Source organism: Xenopus tropicalis, chromosome 8 (genome assembly GCF_000004195.4).
Source record: "Xenopus tropicalis strain Nigerian chromosome 8, UCB_Xtro_10.0, whole genome shotgun sequence".
Lineage (NCBI taxonomy): Eukaryota > Metazoa > Chordata > Amphibia > Anura > Pipidae > Xenopus > Xenopus tropicalis.
Genome location: NC_030684.2, coordinates 103,741,783 through 103,756,315, shown reverse-complemented (window position 1 = coordinate 103,756,315; position 14,533 = coordinate 103,741,783). Strand labels below are relative to the sequence as shown.

The 14,533-nt window shown below is 39.7% G+C and overlaps 1 protein-coding gene and 1 long non-coding RNA gene across 2 annotated transcripts in view; one reads left to right on the top strand and one right to left on the bottom strand.

Annotated features, from left to right (window-relative positions):
• The window catches only part of slc35f4 (solute carrier family 35 member F4), a 58,836-nt gene that overhangs the window by 32,417 nt on the left and 11,886 nt on the right, over window positions 1-14,533 (bottom strand). The gene's annotated exons all lie outside the window — the stretch shown is intronic.
• On the top strand, window positions 4,419-8,967 carry LOC116406768. Its single transcript, XR_004219807.1, has 2 exons — window positions 4,419-4,631; window positions 8,621-8,967. It is a non-coding gene; the product is annotated as an uncharacterized LOC116406768 (long non-coding RNA).

The following is a 14,533-nucleotide window of genomic DNA, read 5'->3' as shown; positions in this document are numbered from 1 at the left end:
CCGGAAGAGGTAACAATGGACATTTTTTCCCAGCAATGGGTTCTATGGGTGAGGAAAGTGCTTTTTGTTTCTTCTACTTTTATAGTCACTTGTGTATGTGAAAAATGTGTCTTTCCCATACAGCTTCGGCACAACTTTTAGTTCAACCATTGAGTTTTCACCCAATTTATAAAGTCATTTGGCATCAAATTCACCAAAAATGTCACTGACCCGAGATACAAACACAATAGGACTATTCTGCCTCCAATAAGGATTAATTATATACAAAGTACTGTTTTATTATTACAGAGAACAAGAAAAAAAATGATTTTAATAAAATTGAGTCTATGGGACATACCCTTCCCACAATTCCAAGATTTCTGTATAATGAGTTTCTGCATCACAGATCCCATACCTGTAGTATATCAACAGGAAAGACACAATAGCAATACAAAATGGGCTAGTTATGTAAGTGTGAATGTATAGCACAAGGTTTGTCAGCCTCCTAAACCCACTGCTAACAGGGCTGCTGCTTTCAAATTTGTGAACATATATGGGGTATAAAATCACACCCTTGTAGTAATGTATTGCAAAATATATATTACTGGGCACAGGTGTCCGGGGTCCACTGGGGCTTCAACCTCAAGGGCCCTCCTTCCGGCATCTGATCCACCTGTGAATGGGGGAAAGGGGGCAGGGGAGCATTTGCAGGTAGAGGGCCTGGGGTGTATGGTGTCCCGCCGGCCCAGTCCAACCCTGTTGCTGGGTATATAAATAACACACTAAAATAATGACGATATACAGTCATACATATATATTTTGCAGTTGTGTATTTAATAAAAGATTCCTTTTTCACAAAATTACATACACTGTAGTTATATTTGCTCTGCTTCAATAACCCTTTATTATCTCTCCAACACTTTAGCCCTCTTCAAGCTTCAGCTGTGTAAATTTTAACAACAGAAACACCATGCCTGTTACATGTAAAGCATTAGTGATCTTGCCAAGTGTCTTCTGACACATGCTCTATTATAAAGATACGAAAAACTCATTTATAAATCATGGCAGATTGGAAAACGAGAAAGGAGAAGCTACACTTTGTTCACACATTAACACTCTATCAATAATTAAAGTGTAACCATAGCCATTATGTTTAAAGATAAAGGTGAAGGGCTGAAAATAACTAAACCACAAATGTAATGTTTTAAATCCTGAATCTCTGTAAAGCTGCTTTAATAGAGAGGTTTAAATGAGAATTAATGATTCTAAAAAATGATGCTAAAAATGCCATATTTTATATACTGTACTTACTGCGCAGCCTAAAGTTTCAGCATCTGAATAGCAACAATGATCCAGGACTTTAAACTTGTCACAGGAGCTCCTCGTTTGGGAAAGTTTATGGCACACACAGTCAGGGTAGGGCAGGCAGAGTATGGCACACACAGTCAGGGTAGGGCAGGCAGAGTATGGCACACAGAGGCATCATAGAGAAGGCAGAGTATGGCACACACAGGCAGGGTAGGGCAGGCAGAGTATGGCACACAGAGGCAGCATAGAGAAGGCAGAGTATGGCACACACAGGCAGGGTAGGACAGGCAGAGTATGGCACACACAGACAGCATAGGACAGGCAGAGTGCTGCCTGTGTGTGCCATACTCTGCTTGCCCTATGCTGCTTGTGGGAGGTGAACCTGGCAGGGGTTTGTTGTGGGAGTTTGTTAGCAGTTGGAAATAGCCATTAAATGGTCCCTAAGGTGTGTAATTATGTACTGGGGGTTGCTCTGCTATCCACAGTGGAGGAGGAGGCATATGGAATTTAAGGGTATATCTTAATATGACATAATTCTTTCACATATGAATGATGGTTGATATCCCCACAGTAAGGACCAAGCATTTGGGATTTTGCTGTGCTACCACCATTGTGATAAAATAGGTGTGGTTTGAAGTGGGTGTGGTTTCAAAAAGGGGAGTGGTCAAAACTGGCTTCCATTAGCAGCCCTCCACCATGTATGCTAGAGAAATTCCGGCCCTCGGCACCGTAGAAGTTTGACAGCACTGGGCTATATAATAGCAGTATATCTGCCAGACTGATATACTGTAGTCTGGCTGCAAGCCTACTGCCCAGTCCTTTCATGGTGTTTAGTTCCATAGTGGGAATTAATACTCAGCGCCACAAACAAACTGAGATTTATGAGCATTCTCAGTTCTATTATAGGGAGTGCACAGCTTGTAACTTTGAGCTCAGCACACATATAGTGCCTCCCTCTCAGTACAAGGGGCTCCTTAACTGTAATAATTTATCTTTATGAATTACTCCAAAATGCATATTAAACTCCCATTGGCTCTAACTACACCATTTATCATGATGCAGCAGCTTTTCTCTCCTCAACCATGCAAAGGCTCCCTGAGATCAGGGATACTAATTAGAGCTTTTATTTAATTATTGATAGAGCAAAAAGTGTATTAATGGTATTACTTTAATTCTGCTTTCCCTCTATTAAATGATGCAGAACTAAATAAAGCTAAAATCATAGGCCGACAATAAGGAAGATTTTGAGAGGCTCCACTGCTATACATACATGTGTTATTATATTTCATATTTCCATTATTTATATTTTCATACATATATTATGTCATTATATAGGAGTACAGGATATACAGGTCTGAGATTACTGGTGCAAAGTCAGTTTGTAGAATATGGTTGCCACCTTTTCATTGTTTTCCAACTGGACAGTGACATCAGAGGATGGTATGGTATGATGGTGTCGGGAGGGGTGATGACATTTAGGGATAGTTCTGATGATGTAAGGGGCATAGCAATGCTATGACAGGTGAATTTCTGGCCTTTTAAAATGGAGCTTTATCTGGGTTTCAGAATTCTGAATCCCAGAAAGCTGTGTATAAAACAGGTAGCAACCCTATTATAGAAAGCAAATGTACATACATTATACATCTATACATAATAAGTGTAACAGGTGTAGCAGAGCTTTGCTCCTTATGGTGCAGTTTATTCATGGCACAAATACTGCATGAAGATGTGTCCCTAATTTAAAAAATTAGCAGCTATACATCTCCATATAAAGGGGAAATACACCCTAAAAAAATAACATTTTGTGCAATAAAATATAATGTAAATAAGTAAAGTTTTTATGGGGGATGCACTAAATCCCAGATATAGCCAAATCCTAGCCTTTTTCAGCAGATTTCTACTTTGGCTGATTCCAACAAAATCCATGCCTAACTGGGTGACTGGCTAAACAAAGCCTTTTAAAAAAGTGAATTTGCTGTATTAGGCTTTATAACAAGGTAATGAGTGCTAAAGGTAATGTGTGGTCCCAGCATGATGTATCCTGAACATAAAGAATCAAATAACTAGTAGAGCCTATGTGAGCTATTTTTAACTAATTGTGTCCCTTCTGGACAATATTAGAGCTAGTCACAGAACTGTAGTGGTACTATAGCAAAATACCCTCTAGGGGGGCCTTTGGGGCCAATTATTTTAAACCCAGCCTGCAGTTCTCCAACTGTTATTGAATTAAAACTCCCATCAATCCAACTTGGTCAATAAGACATTACCATTAAATTGACCATTAAACTGACCTAAGAGGCACAACCAAATTTAACATGAGGGAGCAGACTTGGCTTCTATCCAGTTGCACTAGATTGTTATACTTATGTTACTACTGCACTTCTACAGTTCCACACTGGTGATTGTACAACCTTGTATCTAACCTTTAAGCCTGCACTGTTTAAATTGTGATATAGTTTTATGTTGCCTATACCTAATCATAACCTATTAAAAAAATCAACCCAAGTGAAGGCTGTATGCTGAGCATTAAACTTTAAATAAATGAACAAGATAAATTTAACAAGAGCTGGGGGCTGGATATTTAAGGTGTTATTTTGCATTTTCTCGCAACATGTTTCTGCTTCTCCCAAATATCCCTGCTTATCACCAACCATTGGGGTAACTACAGAATCATGTGGCCCACTGCAGACTTTGACCACACTACAGCAGTAATTTCCTACATCACATCCACTCTGTAGTCAATCTCAGAAGCTGGCATGTATCTAGTCATGGTCCATACAGAGCCAAGAATCTCAGAGTCTCTGTGCAGAATCTCAGGCATTGGCATGTATCTATTTAGCCTGTACAGAGCCAAGCTGCATAGCAATGAAAGTGGACTGCCTTTCGCCCACATTAATATGGTAATCCAGGCAAATAGTATGGCAATGTATTGTAGGGACCCACAGGGTTAACATGTCGCTATGGCTTTAAACCCTACAGCTCCCTCTTTATGCTGTTACTGGGCAAACACCCATGTATCCAGTTTACAGTTTTGCATATGTGTCTTATTAGTTTACAGGTTGGCCACACCCCTTGCACTCCAATATAGTGCTTAGCAAAGGGGTGGGTCTTCCTCTTTGGCTGCCTCTTAGGCTAGTACTTAACCCCTGATCCATAGTCGGCTGTTGGGATCCTAATACAGCTAAGGTATTCATCCTAAGGACTGAGGTATCTATCCAGACTGCCCTCCAGTGGTGCCGTGCTGACCAGGTGTCTTTACCCCGAACAGTCTCGAAAGAGATGGGATAAACCGGCGGGCATCCTTTCATGTTGTCCTCAGAGTTTGTTACTGCTAATTCCTCGATGTGAGTATGATCTAACCCTGTGCATTATTTTGTTTTGGATAAATAAAACCAGTTGCATTGTTTCATCAGCAAGAACCTTCTGGCATCCATTATTTTCCCTTTTACTTTGCACACAGCATCAGTGAGTTGTAGTTTCACTACACCCCGGGATATTTCCACTTAGCAAAAGCCCATCTGAGGGGGAGAGTCCTATGTACCCTATGCTCTAAACCCATTCTAGCTGGTGCTGCCTGTTTTTACAGCCAAATAGGGGTTACATATATTTTCTTTCTTTGAGCATGTTTAATAACATGGTGCATATTTGCATATTTGCGGTAGCCACTAGCATACTGGAGAAGATAGGTTTGATTGGTCTATTAGAGAGTAAATGATAGTGGCACCAGACACTTATAAGCAGGTGTGTTCCTGATCCATCATAAACCATGTTCATTTCCTTGTCCCTTTTGGAGATTGTGAATTAGAACTGTACTTTAATGAAGGCTTCCGTTTTAATATAACCCAGTTCTAGTAATTTAGCTACAGACGCATGGGTCACTCGGGAGGGAATTCAAAAGAGACTTGAACATGTAAAGGTAAACAAAGGTCCAGGACCAGATGGGATTCATCCCAGGGTATTAAACGAGCTTAGTGCTGTGATTGCCAAGCCTCTTCACTTAATTTTTCAGGATTCGTTGAAGTCTGGCATGGTGCCGAGAGACTGGCGGATTGCTAATGTGGTGCCGTTATTTAAAAAGGGATCCCGTTTTCAGCCTGAAAACTATAGGCCTGTTAGTCTGACATCAGTAGTTGGAAAGCTTTTGGAAGGGGTAATAAGGGATAGGGTACTTGAATACATTGCAGTTCACAATACTATAAGTTTGTGCCAGCATGGTTTTATGCGTAACAGATCTTGCCAGACTAATTTAGTCGCCTTTTATGAGAGATGCAGGAACCTCGATGCTGGAATGGCAGTTGATGTCATCTACTTGGACTTTGCAAAAGCGTTTGATACAGTACCTCACAGAAGGTTAAGATAGGAGAAGGATCTGGAGGTTTTTGTAGATAACAAGTTGTCTAATTCCAGGCAGTGTCATTCTGTGGCTACTAAAGCAAATAAAGTGCTGTCTTGTATAAAAAAGGGCATTGACTCAAGGGATGAAAACATAATTTTGCCTCTTTATAGGTCCCTGGTAAGGCCTCACCTTGAGTATGCAGTGCAGTTTTGGGCTCCAGTCCTTAAGAAGGATATTAATGAGCTGGAGAGGTGCAGAGACTTCAACTAAACTGGCAAAGGGGATGGAAGATTTAAACTATGAGGTTAGACTGTAGAGGCCACCCCTTTAGATTAGAGGAACGGAGCTTCCATTTGAAGCAGCGTAGGTGGTTTTTCACGGTGAGGGCAGTGAGGTTGTGGAATGTCCTTCCTAGTGATGTGGTAATGGCAGATTCTGTTAATGCCTATAAGAGGGGCCTGGATGAGTTCTTGATCAATCAGAATATCCAAGGCTATTGTGATACTAATATCTACAGTTAGTATTAATGTTTGTATATATAGTTTATGTATGTGTTGTTATAGATTGGTAAGTATAGGTTTTTGTGTGCTGTGTTTACTTGGAATGGTTGAACTTGATGGACTCTGGTATTTTTTCAACCCTATGCAACTATGTAACTATGTACTGCCTACATTGGGTCATTTGAAATACATGTGATATAACATAACCCTGATTATATTATATTGTCAAGCTGACCTAATTAATCACTCAATAACAGTAAGACAATTATTTATTTATGGCTCTGAATACCACAAGCATATTAATACAATTACCATCATTAGCCTTCAATAATAAATGCTTATTAAAAAAATACTTAATGGGTGGCTAAGTGAAGTACATTCCATTAACATTTGTAGCTGTAATTGTGCAGCTGCTGGTTCACTTCTCGCTCAGCTTCTATTTAAAGCAGAACATATTTCTTTAGCTCGGCTTGACAGCTTCCCCTTCAAACACTTTCATAGAGCACAGGCAGTGAAACAGTCCTAAGCCTACTCAGCCCAAGAGCTGATATCCTGGGGGTGAGAGGGTTTCATTTTTCACAGTACAGCCATCCAAACTGAGGCCACCAAACAAGGATTTGCTTTCCCTATAAATCAGCCACTTTATAAGTATCCATAGTTTGGCCTTGATAACTTTGCCTTGCAAGGAGTCCTCAAGTTTAGAAAAATAAAGTGCCATGAATGACATGGGCTGGGCATAACTTTGTATAAACTGTCAGTATCCCTTTAAGTAGGATTTAGCTAATATTAACACAAATTTGTTTGGGGTGGTTATTTGAGGGAACCCACAAATCAGATCTCTCCTGGGCCTCAGAAGTCCCTTAAGAAGATAATTACTGCTTTAACTAAGCAGGTAATAAGCAGAGAAATGAAGGTGCACTAAAATCCTCAAGTAAAAATAAAAATAATTTGCTTTAATTTAATATTATCCTTACAGATAAAGAGATGGCATACACAACAAGATACATTATTTGTTATAATAAACAAGCCACACTCATTAATAACATTCCAATTTGATCTGCCTGGCTCAGATGTCAGTAACGCAGTAATGGCTAAAGGTGTGACTCTTTAATCCCATTTTTCAAAAATACAGTACATCATTTAGCAGCAGAAAGCAGTCAACAGATCTTCAAGACAGGGAGTCCTTCAGTGTTAGGCAGAACTAATGGGCAGGAAGGCACATTAACATGTGTTAAACTTCTCAGTAATATAAACAGCTGCTTAGAGGCCGCTGTGATGTATGGCCCCAATAAGCACAGCATGTAGTGGGAAGCTTTCTCGGGGCATTTGGAAATGTCATTACTGAGTGGTAATTGGATGGAATTTAAGAACCAGTATGTCTAACTACTGATAAGTGTTTCTCTTTGACCTTTGCTCTGCAGTTGTGCTGTGCTCCTTCTATTTGTGATACAGCATGTGCAGCATTTCCAAGACTTGTGAGAAGCACTTTAACTTGTGTTCCTCACTTTCTGTTCTGCCCCGTCATTAGTACTTTATGGAGTCCTGACAAGAAAGTAAGTTGTGCCAAGGGGCATTGCTTCCACCATCTGGCCAAAAACAGCAAATGCACCTTCATGAACTATGTTTTGCTTGTGACAGAAGAAGGAAAGGTAAAAACTAAGTAAACTTTATCAGAAAGGTCTATGTAAATACAGCCACAAGCACTCACAGAAATGCTGCACTGTCCTCTGTCAAAAGATTTGTTGTCTTTGTTTTCCTGCGCCAGAGACACAGCTCTCTCTTCTTTCCCCTCTCCTGCTCCCCCCTCCCTCAAGAATGCTAAGAACTCCCTCTCCCCCCCTTGGAATGTGGATCTGAGCCAATCAGCAGGAAGCTTCCTCATAGTCTAACTAATGGAGCATGTACACTGGTCTGGGTCTTGCGCAGGAGTGAGGCATTATGGGAACTTTCTTTACACAGCTCAGTGTTTTTTCTTCCTGTTTGGCTTCTGATCATCTGAACGGGAGAAATATGGGGAGACTTAAGGGCACTATTGAGAGAACTGAAGGTATGCCTGCAGCTTGAGATTAACTCTTTATTAGCCTTTCCTTCTCCTTTAATAACGTCAGATTCCAAAAGATGGGATTTAATTGATGAAATTGCTTTAACAGTTTATTTATATTCATATTAAAACAATTGCAAAATTCTAAGGTTTCTGTGCATATATTCTGTGTGCATCTACATTAATTGCGAATTAGGCATGCCAATTTTCTTTTTATTTGTCTGATATTAAATAGACAGAAACCCTACTGCCAAACCTATCTTAACTGGCAAGCAATAGAAATGTTCAGCATTTATATTGCTGAAGAATATGTCTGACGTTCATATTCCGTTAAGGCATGTGGGTCTCACCAGTCTTGCCCAGCCTACATAAATAAGAAAGTTAATCTATTTAATTGGCAGTGATGAACTGCTTCTTCCTGAATAGTTTTAATCACTTTTTTGTCTTTTGTGGCAGAGATTCACTTGACAATGAAGAACATCAGAGTGATTTACTGACCTAACAGCTGTGTTGGCCACACATTTTGCTGACGTTTTGTGTTCGTTACAGCAAAGCATATTCTCTTACTGATTCATAAAGCAGCCTTTCCCCAAAGGACTCATCAAGGTTACACAAGGCAGGATAAAATGCTCTTATTTTCCTTTTAATTATCAATATGGGCAACTTGTTGCTTCTCATCTGATTTACATAATTCTTCGGTAGTTTCTGAGACCAGATTGGTGGTAAGGCTTCTTAAAGTGATACTAACACTAAAACACTACTCTTTAAATTATGAATGTACATTAAAAGTTCCCTATAGGTCATGTTGTTTGTTTTTTGCTTATAGGTTTGCTTTAGTGTGTAATTGTTACTTGAAGTTCCTAAACCTGACTGTTTTGCCAACCTGCCGTCCCTTCTCAGCCTGTCAGTTACAGCTTCTAATGCTAACGGCCTATATAGAGGAACATGGGGGATCTCACAGTTAATGAGATAAAGTGTCCAGGAAATACTTTGAAGGCAAACTTATAAGGAGCATGCAAAGACAATGTTATGAGAAATGTAAAAAAAAAGGCTTAATTTCTGGTGTCAGTATCTCTTCAAGATGATGCCTGCTGGGGGTGATGGGTGTTGTAGTTCACCAAGAGATGAATTGTCCCAAGGATGGACACCATACATCCAGGGCTGGATTCGTGATGTGGGCGCCCCTAGGCCCCGTCTCCTGCCGCCCCCTCCTGTTCGTTACTGCTCTGGTGCACGCATGCACAGAAATTTGTAGTCAGGTTCAGACTGGGGATCGGTGCGTGGGGAAATTAAAACTATTAGGTCTCCCGCACCTCCCCAGTGCTTCAGACCCAAATTAAAAGCAGAAGCTGGGCAGCATGCCACCCTATGCCCAGGCCTTTGTGGCCTTGCAACAAATCCGGGCCTGCATACATCAGTATACCATAACAGGCAAAAGGGGAACATTTAGAATAAGCATTCCAGTGTTCTAAAGAAAATTTGCATGTAAAAATAAGCTAGCCACATGGCTACCAAACACAAATACAAACTGATCCAATATGAATATTCATTTCTGAAATGCAATGTATATGCAGAATTTTTTTTTTTAGGTTGTAGTGCCGCTTAACACCAGGCCCTCAGATGGACATTCTAAAGTTACAACATCTGTCAGTCTCCAGCTGCTGAGTTATAGTTGCCAACATCTATCCAATAGATAAATGATTGGAGCCTCAAACTGGATATCTCTAACTTGGAGAAATGGTTCTGGCTGAAAGAATATAATACAAAAAATTACACTGAGTTAGCAAAAATGTAATGGGTACTTTGCATAATTAAACAGAGATTTCCTAAAAGGATGATAAAGCAGAATTATGAATGATCAGTAAAATCCTACTCTCAGCAAGTCTATTTTGAGTAGTCACTAATATCCAGAAATATTTCCACTGCCTGTTGGCAGAGTACTTGGTGTGTTACTGTTCCAATATATATTGTCTCACAGATCATGATGAGAGAAAATGCTGACAGAAGACAGGAGGATATATGCCAACAGAAAGTATTGATTTTGTTATGTAGCTATTCAACCTATTTCCCTATTACCACCTTAGGCGATAGGGACCTTTATTGTAAACTTTACTGGGGCTGGGTGTGAAGTGATTCATGTATAGGTTCTGTAAAGCAAATAATAATTTGTACCGACGTGGACCCAGAGAATCTTGGGGGAAATTGCACAACTGTTTAAAGTCAAATAATAATAATAAATTCCAACTGTGCGCATCACACTGCTATGTATCATGCAGCAAGCACTAATAGGCTCCGCTAACATAAAATATACATTTTCATTCTGCAGTAAAGGGACAGCAAGTTATGCAACTGGAATATTTAAACAGTATCTGTAAATCAAAGAATGATTTCCCCATCTTTCCCTTCATTATCTGCTACACCATAACACATTCTCATATTCACAGGCTACACAGTCAGGAAGTGAATATTTACCCTACCTATAACTGCTTCTCTGCTGGAACCTGCCATGTGCAGAGGCACAATCCTCCCTTTCTGGCCCTACCCTCTTAAATACAGCTTTGCACATCTCTACAGTGCACAGTGCTATAATCCAAAAATGCACAGTATGTTGGCTTTAGAAAAAATAAGAATTAATCATGAGCTAAACTGATCCCAAATGAAACTAGGCTAATGAATTAGCGGTATTTATTATTCATTCTGCTTCAGGGAAAAGCAGAAATTTGCAGTTTGCCAGGTGCTCTACTGGCAGTGAAGGGGTCTACGAGTAGATTTAATATTAAAAGCAAATTAATGATGATTATTGGAGCATTTTATGGAGCACGCCACTAAACCACAGAGAAATCGCAGTAATTAGTGCATTGTGTAAATTCCACAATAACAAATTTGCTGCACAGCTGCATTCCTATACAAAATCAAAACCATAGAACATACACGTGGGGTGTCAGAGAATGGAACCAGAAATGCCCTCTCATCAGGAAGAGGTGAGTGGGTGAGAACTGTGAATTGTACATGTAGATATTCCCCTGATTCATAGTTAATGCAGGTGATGGTCACTGGGATAAACAATCAACTAAAAAAAAATTATTAGCTGGACAATGGCATCTGATGTTTAATTTTAAATAGATTTACTATATTGGGCTCCACAATTCCTACTGAGGGCAAAACTGGCTTATGTTTAGCCATTGCAGATGATATAATGTTTGCTTTATCATAGCCTAATTATTCATTTTGTTTTTATAAACTGAGACATTCGGTGATTCATATGAAAATGAACAAAAATATAATAATGTTAACTAAAATTTAGAAACGGATACCTGTTAAGTGTTTTTATAGGGATGATACTAGGGATAAAACATATCAGGGCTTATAGCCCCATGTTTCTTGGCTACAATGCAACTGCCCCCAAACTGCACCGAGAACATCAGAATGGTAGTACCCGTTGGGGCTGATTTACTTACCCACGAACAGGTCGAATGGAGTCCGATTGCGTTTTTTTCGTAATGATCGGTATTTTGCGATTTTTTCGTATGTTTTGCGATTTTTTCGGATTCTTTACGAATTTTTCGTTACCAATACGATTTTTGCGTAAAAACGCGAGTTTTCCTATCCATTACGAAAGTTGCGTAAAAAGTTGCGCATTTTTCGTAGCGTTAAAACTTACGCGAAAAGTTGCGCATTTTTCGCGTAAGTTTTAACGCTACGAAAAATGCGCAACTTTTTACGCAACTTTCGTAATGGATACGAAAAACTCGCGTTTTTACGCAAAAATCGTATTGGTAACGAAAAATTCGTACAGAATCCGAAAAAATCGCAAAACATACGAAAAAGTCGCAAAATGTTTGTTTTCAAGTCGGAACTTTTCCAATTCGGGTCGGATTCGTGGGTTAGTAAATCAGCCCCCTTGTGTTCGGGTGGTTGGGGACCTAGAGTATTCTTTTCCTGGTACGTGCTGCAGCTTCATGTTTTATCTGATTCCTGCATGTTCTGACATTCTGCCTTATAACTGCCTGTTCTGACCTTGGCTTGTCTCTGGGTTCACTTGACAGTTGTGGATCCTGGCCCAGTACTCATCTGCAACCTTCTTTATATCCGCATCTAAACCTCATGCTTAGTTCCAAATCAGGGATATTTATAACTGATGGGGAGGAATGTAGAGGGGAAGGGAGATAAATTGATTCAATATGGCTCTTAAGTAGTAGTTAGTCTTCTGATTAGAATTAACAAAATCTTCCTAATATCCTATCCCAGAATGTTACCTGGCTTAATAATAGGACAGTTCCTATTTAGACCAAGGCATGGCATTTTGTGAAATAGAATGCATCATGGATTTCTATTAGAAAACTGAGTACAAAGCTTTTTGGACCCTTTGTGAAAGTACCAGACTGCCAGATATTACCCAGCACCAGACAGCTGGTGCTGGGTAATATTCTGGTTGGCCCCAGCACAGTTGTGGAAGATTTAACTTCTTTTGGTCACAGGGTCCTTTTCTTCAGACACACTACATTTCTGCATGCTGTTTCCTTTATCCTGCCCTATACCATTTACATGTAATAGAGTAAAGACTGAATGTGATATTGAGTACTTTGATATTGAGCCCTGATCCCCTTTATCCGATCACTAAGAAGGGGAGTGTTCTGGGGAGTTGTAGTCTAACAACATCTGGAACCCTATAGGTTGGCCTTCACTGCCCATTTGCTGTATTATAAACCAACCAGTTGGTGTCACTGCTGGGGTACAGTGAGTGCTTGGTGTGTTTAGTGTTTGTTCCCTCAAATCTACTTGCAGTGCTTTATCTGTTACAGTGTTCAGCACTACTTGCCTAGCACTAAATTTCTCATAAATTCAGCATCAACTGCCATGTTTTCTGCACTCAATTCTCATGCAGCAAAAAATGTTCCCAGATGAGAAAATCATGACACATGGTCACACCCAGATCCAGCAATAACCCTCCATTTTAGGTGACCATACATTCAAGACTTTGGAAGGGTATCTGTACAACCATTAGCAGCAAAATAACCAAGGAGCTAAATTAATGTGTTCATGCTGAAAATTAGTTTTCATATTTTTGGTCTGGAACAAATCCCTAGATGATTATTGCCAGCAGCCTCTTGTCCTTTTATGAATTTACAAAGGCCACAATACAGTATGCCATAAAATACATAGGGAGTAATGTAACCCCTATTGTATTGTATTTATTTGTAAAATATTAGGTTATTATAAGCTCCATGTAAAAGCACAAGGCCTTCCAGTCACACAAATTGTATCACTAAAATAACTGATGACATCACTAAGCACCATTTATAAGTCTATAACTTATAAGATATTCATGACTTTTTGTATTATATAGGTATAAATATATACTATAATGACTCAACAGGTGCTCTGACATCTTGAGTCTGCTCCCAGTGTATTTCCTTATAATTAGCTGTTGGTAGGAAACTTACAATATCCATCTGGGCCTCATTTTTGGACCCCGCATTGTTCTCCTTAGAATAAAGAAGATAACCAAGGTGCTAATTCCCAGAATTAGGTGCTTCACAAAATGCAGAGCTGCAGTAGGACTTGGCTACATGGCTAGCTTCACAAACAGTACCATCAGCAGGACACCTGTAGCAACACCAAAGGGCAATGTAGGTTCCAGCTGACTATATAAACCTCCCAGCAGAACACCGAGAGCAGGGCGAGAGCAAGTTCAGCAGTCACACATCAGATGAGGTTAGGCAGGATCCAATGCAGCATTACATGATGCCTTTTCTGAACTAATCTATTAGCAGTTGCATAACCCCCACCCCCGCATGCACTACTTCCCGGCCAAGAGGCTGAGAAGTGCCGACACAGCAGAAAGTGACAAATTTAAAGGAAAATTGCTTAGCCTAAAGCTTTCTTGGCTTAAAAATCATTGCTAGCAGCCAGACACTTCAGTACAGTCAATAACAGGATGGGTTCCAACACTGCTGCCCACTCCTAAATTATATTTATTGTGATCATCCAGGTAAACTAAATAACTTGGGGAGCCAAATGCTTAATGGTGTGAGCTTTAAATGCTTGTAAGCTTTATTGCTGTTAATGTTCACAGTTGTATTTATAGTTGCTCTTTTAACTGTTTTTTATGGAAATTGCCTCATTCCTTGGGCATAAAATTGCAGCATTGCTAGTCTGCACTATTTAACCCCTTGATTGTGCAACAGGAAAAAGCAACAACTTTTTTTATGCAAACATCAGCAAACTAAGCCAAACACATCCTACAATAAAAAAGGAGAATGTCAAAAGGTGCTTACCGGGATGTGACCTTAGCCTTTAAACAATAAATACCTATGCCTCATAATATCCCAGTGGCTGCTGTGTGGCAGCATAAATATGGTTTGTCAA